A 15,347-nucleotide genomic window follows, 5' to 3' on the forward strand; every position below is an offset into this window, starting at 1 on the left:
CGGAGTCCGCCCGCCCTCTGGACCCACGGTCAGCAGCAGCCCACAGTGGGGACTTACTCCTGAATTCTCCACATCAGGTCCCCGCCACATTCACACCAGGGGGACGGAGGTCGGGCTTGTTTGCCTCTGTCGGGCCAAAAGTTTTTCTCACTTTTTGAGAATACAGTTGATTTCACAGGCACATTCTCTTCTCCTGCCCCGTTCACTCTCCCTTCAAAACCACGCAGGCTCTCAAATAGCTCAGGCACCTTCTTCCTTCTCTTACTGCCAGAAACTTCTCCCCTTTTAACCATGTGCCCTTCCGCAGTAACTTTTTCAATCTCCTTGCTGCTTCTCTGCTTACCCGATGCGATGGTGCCCACAATAGCCATAAAGTACCTGAACACCAAGCACACGCGTGGCACTCTTCAGTGCAGACTGGGCTGCGAGGGAAGACCCCGCACGTGGTCACTTCACCCACAGAGTGGACTCTGAGCTTTCACCACATCCGTGGGGATCTGCAGGCTCAATATTTGTGAAAAGAGGAGCTTCCAGTTACATCTGTATTCTTGGAGTTATTTTTTGCTAAATTTACGACTATATTTTTATCTTGTATTTTGTAATTACAAAAACAGAAAATAGGAAATGAAGATACCTTATAACTGTGTTATGTACTGGCAGGCAGAATTGTATTTCTCCACATTTTTATCCCTTCGTGGAAAATGTTTTTGTTTGTTTGTTTTGATCTAATCACAGTTTGAGAGTCCTTTGTGTCAAGAAAAACAACTGATGTTGTCTCTCATGTGAAAGCACACTACATAATTGGGAGCCCTGCCAAGTTCGAAGCTCAGACTTTGAGGAAAGCTGTACTCCAGAAAACCAAAGGCGAATCAAGACTCAGGTGTAGCAGGTGTAAAGGGACTGGAGTGAATCACAAAGGATCTAATGCAGCAGACACTAGGAAAAGTGCTTGTACAAATACAGGTGGAAAATACATCCTATATAATAAAGATGTAATATGCAAGTGGCCGTTACGCTGTGAAGTGTAATGGCCAACCGCCTAAGAACCAGATCACAGATCAGCAGGAGGGTGGGGCAGCGAGCTACAAGTGGGAGGTGATGAGCTACAGGAGGGGGCAGGGCAGCAAGCTATGAGGAGGGGGGCGTGGGGGAGAGGGAGGGAGCTACTGGAGGGTGGCAGCAAGCTACTGGCGCACGGATTCATGCGCAGGGCTACTAGTGTAACTATAAAAGAAGATAGACAATTAAAATATGGATTCAGCAGTGACAGTAAGTCTAAAGTTCCAAAGTTTAGTCGCAGGTTTAGGTGCGGGAAAGGCTGCGAGGCAGAGAGTAAATGTTGGATACTTTATTCTCTATGGGAGACGTGATGGTTGATTCTATGTCCCAACATGACTGGGTGACAAGGTGCCAAGGTATTTGGTCAAACGTTAGTCTGGGTGTCCCTGCGGGTGTTCCTGGAGGGGAGTAGCATTTGAATTGCTGGGCTGAGTAAAGCAGGTTGCCCTCCCCGAGGTGGTGGGCCCCAGCAATCCGTCCAAGGCCTGAGCCAAAGTGCCGACTCCCTCCAAGGAGGGGGCTTTTCCTGTCTTTGGACTTGAACTGAGACCTTGGCTCTCATGGTTCTCAGGCCCTCGGACTCATGCTGGGAAGACACCATCAGCTCTCCTGGGTCTCCAGCTTCCCAGCTCCAGAATTCACTGAACCAATTCCTTAGAATAAATCGGTTATCTATCATCTATCTATCTATCTATCTATCTATCTATCTATCATCATCATCTATCAATATCTCTTATTGGTTCTCTAGAGAACCCTGAGTAATACAGGAGCTAATATTCTTTTATTGATGGCATTTAACTGTAGTAATTTGAAGTTCTTGGCTATGACAGTGTGGGTAGGACGATGCGTTGCTTGTCCAAATCTACACTCTCTCCTTGTCCTGGGTGCCCAGCCAGGCAGATCCCAGAGGCTTGCAGTCAGGGGCAGCGGGGAACTGGGTTTCAGCCGATGAGTGGCAGTGGGAGTGATGTGCACCATCTCCAGGCTGAAACGAAGCAGGTGTGCCTGCCCCATGCTCCTTCTGCAGGTCAGTGTCAGGCAGTGATGCTGCCCTTGGGGTTCGCAGAGATGAGAGATGGGAAGTCCTGTCCTGTGTCCAAGACACACACCCCGTGCGGGAGACCCATCTGCCCAACACAGTGTCCACACCTTGGCCTGAAAGGTGGTCAAAGGTACATTTTTATTGTATTTGTACCACTCTTTTCTGGAATCTTATTATTTTCTTAATATAGAAAAATAGGGTGTCCCAAAATATATATATACACTTTGAATAATTATTAATTCCAATGGGTTAAATCTGAAAAGAAAGAAACATCAATTGAGCTATCAGAAAAAAAAGTGTGCATACATTTTTTGGGGACACTCTATATCTGGAACAAACAGAAGAGTACATAATATAATCTATAGTTATGGTCCCAATAACTAGAATAAACATGTTAAATTTTGCCATGTTTGCTTCAGATATTGTAATAGTTTACTAGGCCTGTCATAATAAAATCCCACAGACTGGGTGGCTTAAACAACAGACATTTATTTCCTTACGGTTCTGGAAGCTAGAAGTCCTAGATCAAGGTGCTGGCAAGTGGAGTTTCTTCTGAGGCCTCCCTCCATGGCTTGCAGACGGCCACCTTCTTGCTGTGTCCTCACATCGTCTCTGCAGTCTCTGTGCTGTCTGTGTCCTAATCTCCTGATCTTAAAGGACATGGGTCCTATTAGATTGGGGCCTCTCCATATGATCTCATGTTCCCTTAATTGCCTCTTCAAAGGCTCTATCTCCAAATACAGCCATGTGCTGAGGTTCTGGAGTTAGACTTCAACATATGAATTTGAAGGACACATTTTAGCCCATAACAGTATTTTTGTTTTTAAGAAAAAAAAATATTGCAGTTACAACTAAAATTCCCCTTTCCATCCCATTTCCTCCCTCCCTCATCATAGGTATCAATAGCCTGAGATTAATAATATATGTGAATGTCACCATTAATAATATATTGCATTCGCATGCATATAACTTTTTACATAACCAGCATCACAAAGCACAAATCCTTCTTTGATTGGCTTTTATCAATCAGCAATAGCTTTTGAGCTGCAGCTATGTTAATAGTGTAAAGATGATTGGTTTTCTTTAACCACAGCACCATATTCCAGGGCATGAATAAAGCACAGTAATCACCCCCTACTGATGGAAAGGGAAGTTGCTCCCCCTTTACCTGTAAAAACTGCCAGACCCCTATACATGCCCTGTGTGTACACACCAGGAAGTGGCATTTGGTCAGATGACAACCTGATATTATTCTCTCCAATGTACTTGTACCAATTCACAGGAATTCAGCGGGATAGGGTAGCTTCTCCCCTACAGCCTTGCTAAGATTTGGAGCTATAAGGCATTAAGTTTTGCTGATCTCATGGGCATGCCATGGAATTTTAACTATTTAATTGTCACTGTTCCGGTTGATAGTGAGGTTGATATAATCTTATGAATATCTGCCATTCAGATGTTCTCCTTTGTGAATTGCCTCTTTACAGCCCTTTTATTTTTTTCTAGTGATTTTCAAATTACTTGAGGGAGTTTCTTATATATATTCCAAATTTTAAGTAATTTTAACAGGCTTTGTTTTTCATTTCTCTTGATGGCATCTTTTGACTCAAAGAAATTTAAAACACAGGTAAATTTATGAATTTTTCTTTATGATGTGTGCTCTTTGCATTTTGTTTATGGCATTCCTCTCCTACCTGATGCCATCAAGTTCATATCCTGTGTTTTCTTATAAAATTTGAAGTCTTTCTTTTCATACTTAGGCCTCTATCTAAGATGCCTGGACTTCGTTTGGGGTAGGGTGGGTTTTTCCTTTGCTTATGGACAGCCAACGATTTATTAAGTAGCCCTGTTCTTCCTCCCACCTGCTTGTGATGCCTTCTTCTTTGTTAAAATCCAGTTTTCTGTTTCTGGGTTTTCCACTCTCCTTTATCATTTTGTTTACCAACCCCTGGGCCATGGTTCTCATTACCAAAACTTTATAATATATATACATCATTTTGCCATCTGATCGTGTAGATACTCATTTTTAAAAAAAATATTTTTATTGATTTCAGAGAGGAACAGAGAGGGAGAGAGAGCTAGAAAAATCAATGATGAAAGAGAATCACTGATCGGCTGCCTCTTGCACACACCTTACTGGGGATAGAGCCCACAACCTGGGCATGTGTCCTTGACTGGAATCGAACCCGGGACCCTTCAGTCCGCAGGCCAATGCTCTATCCACTGAGCCAAACCAGGTAGGGCTGGATACTCATTTTTTATTTGTGTTCTTCAGAATTATGTTTGATATTCTAGGCCCTTTTCCCTTGTGTAAAAGAATAAACATAGTCTTCTGTTGTGCTTTAAATGTAGAGGCTGTCAGAGGAATTTCTATATTAGTTGTTACAAAGGGGAGACGACAGACCACACTGATAATAAGGCTGAGGCCTTTGCCATATATGCAGAGCCAATGATTCAGTTTAAGGGAGGAGAATCACAAACCATGCGTTACACAGGAATATGGGCTAGCTGATACCACTCTACATGCTTACTAGGGTTGAGAAATCCTATATAATAAAAGGCTAATATGCAAATCGACCGAACGGCGGAATGACCAGTTGCTATGACGTGAACTGACCACCAGAGGGCAGATGCTCAATGCAGGAGCTACCCCCTGGTGATCAGTGTGCTCCCCAAGGGGGAGCGCCGCTCAGCCAGAAGCTGGGCTCATGGCTGGCGAATGCAGCGGCAGTGGCTGGAGCCTCTCCCACCTCCGCGGCAGTCAGACATCCCCTGAGGGCTCCCGGACTTTGAGAGGGCACAGGCCGGCCTGAGGGACCCCCACTCCTGAGTGCATGCAATTTGTGCATTAGGCCTCTAGCAAATAAATAAATCATGTACATTGGGAGCCAGAGAAAAACACTGCCAGTAAGGAAGTGTGAAGAAGAGAGTGAACCCCTATGTGACTTAGAGCTGAAGACTTCAGTAGGCACTCATGTTATTTTAACGTAAATATGTAAATGGACTGGTGTTAACATGCAGGTATATGTATTCCTATTCCTAGGTCATCTTAAGAGGGAGCCTGAGAGCAGTGAGAGTGATGCCCAGTAGCAACGAGCAAGCAGCACCTGCTTCTTGATTTCTCTCTCTTTCTCGGATGAAAGGACCAGGACTCTTTGGAGAAATGCTGGTTTTAAGGCTATAGAGGGAAAATACGACATGGGCCTGGGCATCTTGAAGTGTCCAGAAAGAAGGAAGAACAAATAAGTAAAAAGATGGGAGCCAGTCAAAAGGATACAGGCTCCAACATGTAAGAACTCCCAATGACCAAATCTGGAACATTGTCGGCAATGACATAAATTATAATAGAATAAGTTTATACTGATTGTATGGGCCAAAGAATAAAATAAATACTCACGAATCCATGCAGATGTAAATAAGGAATTGAATAAACAAGCAAATGGAAAAAAGGGATACATCTTTCTGACATAAAAATTCCAATTAATAAACATAAAAAAACGAGAGAAATAGAAAATCACCATTAGACCACCACAGTGAGCATTGCCATGGATAAGACCCCTGAAGGTACTAAAACTAGTGGGTGGAACTTTAAAGAGAAACAGGATGCTTGGATAACCTCATATATATCCCCCCAATACGTGTTAACTATTGTACTGTTTTAACATGTGTTCACATAATCTTTGCCAGTCCTCGCTCTAGGAGGTGAAACTTCATTGCTCTCCTTTTGAGTATGAGTGGGACTCAGGCAGTCATATCTAAAACATAGATTATGGGGCCCTGGCTGGTGTGGCTCAGCTGGTTGGAGGGTCATCCAACGCACTGAAGGGTTGTGGGTTTGATTCCAGGTCAGAGCACATACCTAGGTTGTGGGTTCAATCCCTGGTCGAGGCAGGTATAGGAGGCAACTGATTGATGTTTCTCCCTCTCTCTTCCTTTCTCTAAAAAATTGATATTTAAAAAGTTTAATAAAACATAGATTATGGAAAGAGAAAGAAATAACTTTACAGTGGAGAAACCCCGTTAATCTTGTTTTTAAGGTTAATGGCACCAACAAGTCATGCTGATGTCATGCATCCTGATAGGATGTCATTAGAAGGGTACTTCACCTATGCCGTCTTTTTCTCCCAAACATATAACCTCAAGGAAATCATGAGGAAAACCTCAGACAACCCACAAACGAGGGGTATTCTCCACCATACCTGTCTGGTGCTCTTCAAAAGTGTCAAAGTGGAGAAAGACAATGAGATACAGAGACATGGTGTTAGTTCACAACCAGGGGCAAGGAGAGGCTGAAGGAAGAGGCAGGCCACTCCACATTGGTAGGTGGCCGTTTGTCAACCAAGGGCGCTTATGAAGCTCGTCTTGGGTGACTGCAAGGCAGTGTGATCTCTACCCTGCCCCCTGGAACCTTAAAAGCTTATAGAGAGGCCGTAACGGGGTTCAGTCACATATACAATCCTTTCAGTCACATATTCCATCCAGACATCTCAACAACACTTCACTCTCTCCAAGCTGTGTCCTTGAAACAGCTCCCATGGTGGGACAGTGGGCAGAACACACATGCCAAGGACAGGGGAGGAGGCACGGAGCCTCAGTGGCCTGGGTGCAGCTGGAGGGCCAAGGATGGTCCTGTCCTCTGTGACCTCCTCCTCCACGTAGACCAGAGGGCAGTAAGAAGACAGGAGGACAAACACAGCACAGCTGGGCACTGGTACAGGAAAAGGGTGTCAGTGGAGACACCAGTGAAACAGGAAGATAAGCGCGTGGTTTAGTTGACAGTATTGTGGCAAGACTAACTTCTGCGTTTGGACACCTGTGCCATCTCATATACGATGCTAGCACCAGGGGAGGTGGGTGAAGAGGGTAAAGGACTCTGCGCTATCCACACACTCATTTTTCACTACAACTATTTCAAAATAAAATTGCTTCTAAACCCCAGGAATTAATTGTAAATGAGTGCACTGAGAGGAATGACAGTACGAACAATCACTACATCTTCCTTCATTAGTCGTGTTTTTTGACTTCTCCCAATTATGAAAAATGTATTTTGTACATCAACATTCATACACATACAAATTTTTACATTTCAGATAGGTAAAGACATACTCTGCTATAAAAATAACTTTGGCCTGACCGGTGTGGTTCAATGGTTGAGTGTCGCCCTATGAACCAGGAGGTCAGGGTTCAATTCCCGGTCAGGGCACATGCCCGGGTTGCAGGCTCAGTCCCCAGTGTGGGGTGTGCAGGAGGCAGCCAATCAATGATTCTCTCTCATCACTGATGTTTCTATCTCTCTTCCCCTCTCCCTTCCTCTCTGAAATCAATAAAAATACATTTAAAAAATAAGATACTTCTTTACACATGGAAGGGTAGGAAAATACACTGGGTCCAACCTGTCACTCCCAGAGGTCATATTACCCAGTTACATTTGCTTCTACTTGCAATATTTTCTACTTGGGAATGTCATCTTAGTTTATATCAACAACCTGAGCTCCTTGATTAGCTCATGAGGTGGTCAATTCAGCTTTCCTATCAGAATATGGAGAGAATTTACATCATAGCACCTGAATAATCAAAGTACTTTGGAGCTAAGAAATTTACTTTAATCTTTCCATTTAATTAAAGTCCCTCACCCTTCTTAACTCTCCCTACTTCAAGGGATACTAGTTTTTCTTGTTACACATTTTTGTGTGTGTGTGTGTTTTTTTTTTTTTTTTCTAAAGGAGGGGTTGATATGAGGTTTCTCTAGACCTCCATGTGAAATTTAAAATTAACACAAAAATATACACATAATCCATAATACTTACTCCATACCTACACATGACCCTGTTGGGATTCTGTTTGAAATTACATGGAATTTATTGATTAATGGTGAGAATTTTATCTTTACAGTACTGAGTTTTTCATTTATAAATATAATAAATGTATATGTTTTATTTACTTATTCATATAGATATTTTAATCCTTACCCAAGAATGTTTTTATTAATTTTGAGAGAGAGAGGAAGAGAGAGAGAGAGAGAAAGAGAGAGAGAGAGAGAGAGAGAGAGAGAGAGAGAGAGAGAAACATTGATGTGAGAGAGAAACATTGGTCAGTAGCCTTTTGTATGCACCCTGACCAGAAATGGAACCTGCAACCTTTTCTGTGTATAGGACGACACTCCAACCTACTGAGCCACACCAGCCAGGGCTGTTTATTCATATATTTTTATGCCTGTTATCAGTTGAATTGTGTCTTCTAAAAAGGTAGGTTGAAGTCCTACCTCCTAGTCCCTGTGAATGGAAACTTATTTGGAAATAGGGTCTTTGTAGATGTAACCAAGTTAAGACAAGTCATTAGGGTGGGCCCAAGCCATCTGACCTGTGTCCTTACCAGGAGAGGAAAGTGGCCTGAGAAGACAGAGACACACAGGCAGGAGGCCCTGTGACCACAGAGTGGAGGTTGGGTGGTACAGCGCAAGCTGAGGAACTCCAAGGATGCTGCCCCTGCCTGTCGGAAGCCGGGCCAGGCAGGAAGGGCTCTGCAGTCTCAGAGGGAGCATGCTGCAGACACCCAGGTGCCGGACCCCTGACCTCCTGACTGTAAAGAGGGCATTTCCGGTGTAAGCCACACAGTTTGTGGTACTTTGTTATGACAGCCAGGAAACGTAATTAATACAATGTCCTTCCAAAAAGTTGTATAATTTTATCTTTTATAAAAGAACTTGCTTGCCTTTTATTAGATTTATTTCTAAGTATTTAATGGATTTTATTATAATTCTGAATAGGATCTTCTTTTAAAATTATATTTTCTAATTGTATCCTGATTGTCTATGAGAATGTTGTTACTTATTTGCATTTTTAATTTATAATTTTTGTTTGTATATTTCCATAGTTTTTTTGTTGTTGTTTGTTTGTTTTTTGCCATCAAACATACAGTTTGCAAGTAACAAAAATTTGTTTCTTTCTTCCCAACTCTCACACTTTGTTATCCTCTCACTTTATCGCAGCCACTATGCCTGGTTTGTGCTGAGTAAAGGCTGTGATGGAAGGCCTGCCTGTCTTGTTCTGGTCTTTAAGGTTCTCATAATGTTTGCTGTGGGTTTTGGCAGGCACCCCTTTTCTCTGAGGGAAGTTACCTTCAGTATACTTTGCTAAGTGTATTCATAATGAATGAAGTGGGTGAGATGTTGCACTGCTAAAAATAATCTCGCTTTACCTGGCTTAATCCAATTCTCCTTTTACACAGGGACGTAAATGTCACTTCCTCTGTGGAGTTCTCTCTTGCCAGCGTGCTAGCTGCTGTGCTCCACCAATGTGCTCCCCGCGCTCGGCATTTTCTCTCTCCTAGCATCTGCCTCAATTTTAAAAACGTGCTTGTGTGATTGTTTCTGCCTTACCGATGCCAGGGCTCTTGCTTTCTGCCTCACTGCTACCTCCACGTCCAATCCAGGGTCCAGAGTATACCAGTCACTTCCAATGGCAATAGAAAGAATGAATGAAACAAAAAGAAAACAGGAAGCCTTACAAAATTAAGCAAAGCACAATTAGACGTCAGAACATTCATCCAAACAAAGATCTGTGCAGGGTTATGTCAATAAAATTATAGAAGTCCCATAAGAGATAAGAAGATTGGATGAGTGGAGATTCATCGCCTGTGTTTCTGGGTGGGAAATTCCAACATTATGCTCTTATTATATCACATTTGAGTTTCAAACTGTTGGGCAGTAACTAGTGCCAGGAAAATGAGGAACAAAATACAGTTAGATCCTTGTGTAAGACTATATGTCAAAGTAAATGTCAGATACTTTCAACACTTAAGTTTAGAAAAAATTATAAACCAAAAATGTACTAGAAGAAAATGTACATTGACTTCGGGGACACCATTTTCCACCAAAGGTAAAAACTACAAAGAAAATACTTGAGAATGGAATATGAATCATAAAAATGAAAAGCATATGTAATTAAAAACATTAAAACAATTTCCTGGTAAAGACAAGCTGGTGCCCTGACTGGTTTGGCTCCGTGGATAGAGCGTCGGCCTGCTCTATCCACTGAGCAGGTCCCAGGTTCGATTCCGGTCAAGGGCATGTACCTCGGTTGCGGGCACATCCCCAGAGGGAGGTATGCAGGAGGCAGCTGATTGATGTTTCTAACTCTCTATCCCTCTCCCTTCATCTCTGTAAAAAATCAATAAAATATATATATTTTTTAAAAAGACAAGCTGGTAACTCAGTAATTGGAAGATATATGATAGAGGGAAAAATCTGATATCTTTAATACCTAAGAGGCTTTTACAAATCAGTAAAAGCAATAATAGCAACTAAGCCACTGACAACTAATAAAAATAAAAAATGAACACCTTCCTGAGTGTGTGCTCACACTCTGTGTGAACATGAGAGGGGCTGAAGGATGTCCCAGTAGTTGTCTTTCTCTGTTTTTTGGTGGATCTGGGAAAGGGGGTGTGGGAAGGGTGCTGATATGACCACAGTTCTTGCCAATGAAGGACAGTAATGACTATACTTTTTCCTCTTCTTCCCATGTCACCTACATTTCCCCCTACTTGTTGCAGTGATCACAGGACCAGGGCTGCAGCTACAGGAGCTGTGAACAGGGATGGTTTCTGAGCTGGGAGCTGTCATAGTTCCCAAGGGCCTGACTGAGCGGGCGGTGCCTTCACCTCGCTGGCATTGGGTGCAGCTGCCCTGCCTGGTGGTGAAGCTGGCCCTCCAGGTCTGCACCTGTGTCCCCTCACCCCACGTGGACGGAGGGAGGTACTTGCTAGACCAGTACTGCTGCTTGTGATCCAGGCCAACACCGCAGCGAACCTGAGACCCTTCCAAAGGGGTGAGAGTTTGGGCCCACATGAGGAGAAGGGTCAGGGATGAACACATGGCTGGGCTTCATCATGAGGGAAATCCAACACTACACTAACACCTCAAAAGAGGCTGAGAGCGAGACGGTATTGTCTCCTGGCTCCTCATAGCAGGTCCGCCTGGAAGAGGGGTATGTGCAGCTGAGACCACTCCTGCTTTGGGGACCCGAGGAGATTGGGTGGCAGCCTGCAAACCTGAGTGGCCTCGCCCTGCGCCATATTTTCATGTGACAAGATGCTGGTGACCATGAGCATCTTCATTACTTCCTAAAGACCCTGCCTCTGGACATGGTCACCGGCTGGTTGCTAGTGACTGAATGGGATTCTAGTCACATGCCAGTGCCTTTTGACCTCTGTGATTGTCTGCTCCAAGGGACCCTGTGAGAAGACCAGGGGTAAACTGTGAGATGGTGACTTATAATAAGAAATATATGTTTGTCCCGGCTGGCATGGCTCAATGGTTGAGCATCATACCAGGAGGTGATGGGATTCCCAGTCAGGGCACATGCCCGGTTTTTGGGCTTGATCCCTGGTTGGGGTGTGCAGGAGATAGCTGTTCAATGATTCTCTCTCATCATTAATGTTTCTGTCCCTCACTCTGAAAAAAAAAAAAAAAAAAGTAGTGTATTTTCAGTCTTGGACCCATTCCTGGCACAGAGCTCCTAAAACCCTTGGAATGTTCTGTGATAATGTTTTGTTATTGAGGTGACTTCTGGAAAGCCCTTTGATAACCTGAGAATGGGGTCCCAACCATGTAAACATAATTCGAGGGTTGGAACTTTTAACAATCCGCATCCCCAACCCTCAGGGAGAGGCGGGACTGGAGGTTGAATCTACCACCAACGGCCAAAGATTTAATCAGCCATGGATATGTAACAACCCTCCACAAAAACAAACAAACACAGAGAGGGTTCTGAGGGCTTCCAGGTTGGTGAGCACAGGATTTAGGGAGAGGGGCATCTGGAAACGCATGGAAGCTCCGAGCATGTCCCCACACCTGCTCCCGCATCTCCCATGGCTATTCCTGGGTCACATCCTTTCCTAACAAACCAGTGATCTAGAGAGCAAAGCACTGCTCTGAGTTCTGGGAGTTGTTCCAGCAAAGTAACAGAACCCAAGGAGGGGTCATGCGAACCTCTGACTTAGAGCCAGTGGGTCACTAGCACAGGTGACGACAGGGCTGGCACCTGGCAGCTGAGGCGGAGACAGTCTTGTGGGACTGAGCCCTGCCCTAGCGAGGCCTGGTGCTCTCTGTGGGCGCAGTACATCAGAATTCATTGACTTGTAGGATGCCCCGTGGTGTCCAGGCATTGCTTGTTGGTTTGGGGGGTCCGCCATGCCCCTGACACACACATTGGAATTGGTACCAGAACCTATTTACAAACCGTGGAAGACCAAGCTTGTAGCTCAGGCTACTCAACAAGATACCATAGACGGGGACAAACAACAGGGACCACTTCTCAGGGTTCTGGCTGGAAGTCTGAGATGGGGTACCAGTAGGGGGGCTTCTGTGAGGGCCCTCTCCCGGCGCCAAGAGGTCCCCTCTCTCTACGTCCTCAGAAGGTGGGATGCAGGAACCTGTGTGAGGAGACACGGAGAGCTGCTCGGCTTCCTCTGAGGCCACAGTCCTACCTGGTGAGGGCTCCACCACGATGACCTCATTTTAAGCTTCATTACTTCCTAAAGGCCCTGCCTCTGGACATGGCCACCTTGGGGGTTAGCTCTTCAACAACTGGATTCTGGGGGGACACAGTTCAGTCCATAGATAAATAAACAGCAAATAAATATAAACAGAGGCGTGGCATTTATCTTGGTCATTTTCTTCCTTCCGGACTTGACTCTCTTGTTCTTTTTTTGGCTTCTTGAGCCAATCATGTAGCTCATTCGTCTTTACTTTTTCTTCTCCTGGGCGAGTCTATGGAACATATAACCTTGCTTGTTAGTACTGCCTCACCCCACCCACTAGACTTTGTCACGGAGTGCTTTCAGCTCTGAGTATTTCTGATTTCCATGTGGGATCTTTCCCAACCCAAGGTCCTAGATGTTCTTGGCATTATTGTTAGTTTCTGCTCCTTTTACAAGTATCTAATGTCCCATTTTTGTCACCATGTGGCCTGTCAGGAGCTTTCCCTCCAGACTGACGAGACAAAGACAGACGGGGAAGTGAATGCGCTGGGTGGGAGGCCAGGGTTCTGTCCACACTGCTGGCCCAGCATAGACTTCTGACCTACCTCCTCCCCTAACTCTAACAGGGCCTGCTGACCTGCCTCCTCCCCTAACTCCTACAGGGCCTGCTGACCTGCCTCCTCCCCTAACTCTAACAGGACCTGCTGACCTGCCTCCTCCCCTAACTCCTACAGGGCCTGCTGACCTGCCTCCTCCCCTAACTCTAACCGGGCCTGCTGACCTACCTCCTCCCCTAACTCTAACAGGACCTGCTGACCTACCTCCTCCCCTAACTCTATCTAACCGGGCCTGCTGACCTGCCTCCTCCCCTAACTCTATCTAACAGGGCCTGCTGACCTGCCTCCTCCCCTAACTCTATCTAACAGGGCCTGCTGACCTGCCTCCTCCCCTAACTCCTACAGGGCCTGCTGACCTGCCTCCTCCCCTAACTCTAACCGGGCCTGCTGACCTGCCTCCTCCCCTAACTCTAACCGGGCCTGCTGACCTGCCTCCTCCCCTAACTCTAACCGGGCCTGCTGACCTACCTCCTCCCCTAACTCTAACAGGACCTGCTGACCTACCTCCTCCCCTAACTCTATCTAACCGGGCCTGCTGACCTGCCTCCTCCCCTAACTCTATCTAACAGGGCCTGCTGACCTGCCTCCTCCCCTAACTCTATCTAACAGGGCCTGCTGACCTGCCTCCTCCCCTAACTCCTACAGGGCCTGCTGACCTGCCTCCTCCCCTAACTCCTACAGGGCCTGCTGACCTGCCTCCTCCCCTAACTCTAACCGGGCCTGCTGACCTGCCTCCTCCCCTAACTCTAACCGGGCCTGCTGACCTGCCTCCTCCCCTAACTCTAACCGGACCTGCTGACCTGCCTCCTCCCCTAACTCTAACCGGGCCTGCTGACCTGCCTCCTCCCCTAACTCTATCTAACCGGGCCTGCTGACCTGCCTCCTCCCCTAACTCTATCTAACAGGGCCTGCTGACCTGCCTCCTCCCCTAACTCTGACAGGAGAGGAAATGAATATGTGTGTCTCCTTAGTCACATAGTATGGGCTGTGTCTTACTCACAACCAACCCCCAAGTCGTGGGAGCTGAAAACAACCTGGGGCACTTGATGCTGCCGCCTGTCATCAGCGCTGGCTCTGCACTGACCTCACTCAGCACGGGGCCTGAGCAGGTGGCGGTGAAGACAGGCCCACTCCGACTCCTGGCATGGTTGTCAGGCGGGAAACACTCCCACCGGCAACCGCCCACTGCAGCCCGAGCTTCTGAGTGGAAGAGGCAACCTCACCTGTACCCGAGCTCCATCAGCCCGTGTCAGTCACAGGTCACCGGAAGGGGCAGAAAGTGGGTCCTTTCTGTGGGCCGCCGGACACCGAGACTATGTGGTGAAGGGCAGTACCGACGTCTGTACACTATATGCCCTATCAGCAAGCATGTCAAACTCTCAGGCCGCATGCACCTGCTGGTCGCGAGATTGACCTGCTTGCAGGCCTTCCCAAAACCTGTCTTTGCTTCTTGTTTGTTGATTTTTTAAAAATCCCCTTCAGTTATGGGAGTTATTACACATCCTCCTCGTAAATTTCTTTAATTAAAAAGAAAAACCAAACAAAACTGAAGTTAGCCAGAGTTCGTTTCTATTGCTTAGAAAAATGTAGAAGGCGTTCGACTTGGCGTGATGAATGCTACTGGCAGCTCAGGAAAGTGAAGCCCAACTCCCACGCGGGCTGTCTGGACAGAAGGGTGCACACGCATGTTCTGAGGGTAAGGCTTTACTGGGAGCAGGCATGGCAGGAGCCAGTATTTAGATTCAAATAATTATTGGTGAGCACTGTACGTCAGGCACCGGGCCCGGTATTTATGCTTATGCTATGTAAGCCAATTTCATTTTTTAAAAAATTTTAATGTTTTTATTGATTTCAGAGAGAGGAAGGGAGAGGGAGAGAGAGATAGAAACATCAATGATGAGAGAGAATCAGTGATCCGCTGCCTCCTGCACACCCCCAACTGGGGATCGAGCCCACAGGCAGGGCAGGCGGGTTCCTGGGTCAGAGAGGGCACCCGTAGTTTCTGGGGTCTGTAGAAATGAGCGCAGGCGTGCTGGAGGCCTGGACACAACTGGGGGAATATTGTAAAACTCAGGCAGGTCTGACTGGGCATGGGTGTAGCTGAGGAAACAGAAAAACCCTTCTCTCTAGTCTCCAGACTCGGGGATTGCGGA

The sequence above is a fragment of the Plecotus auritus genome, assembly GCF_963455305.1.
Source record: "Plecotus auritus genome assembly, chromosome: 7".
NCBI lineage: Eukaryota > Metazoa > Chordata > Mammalia > Chiroptera > Vespertilionidae > Plecotus > Plecotus auritus.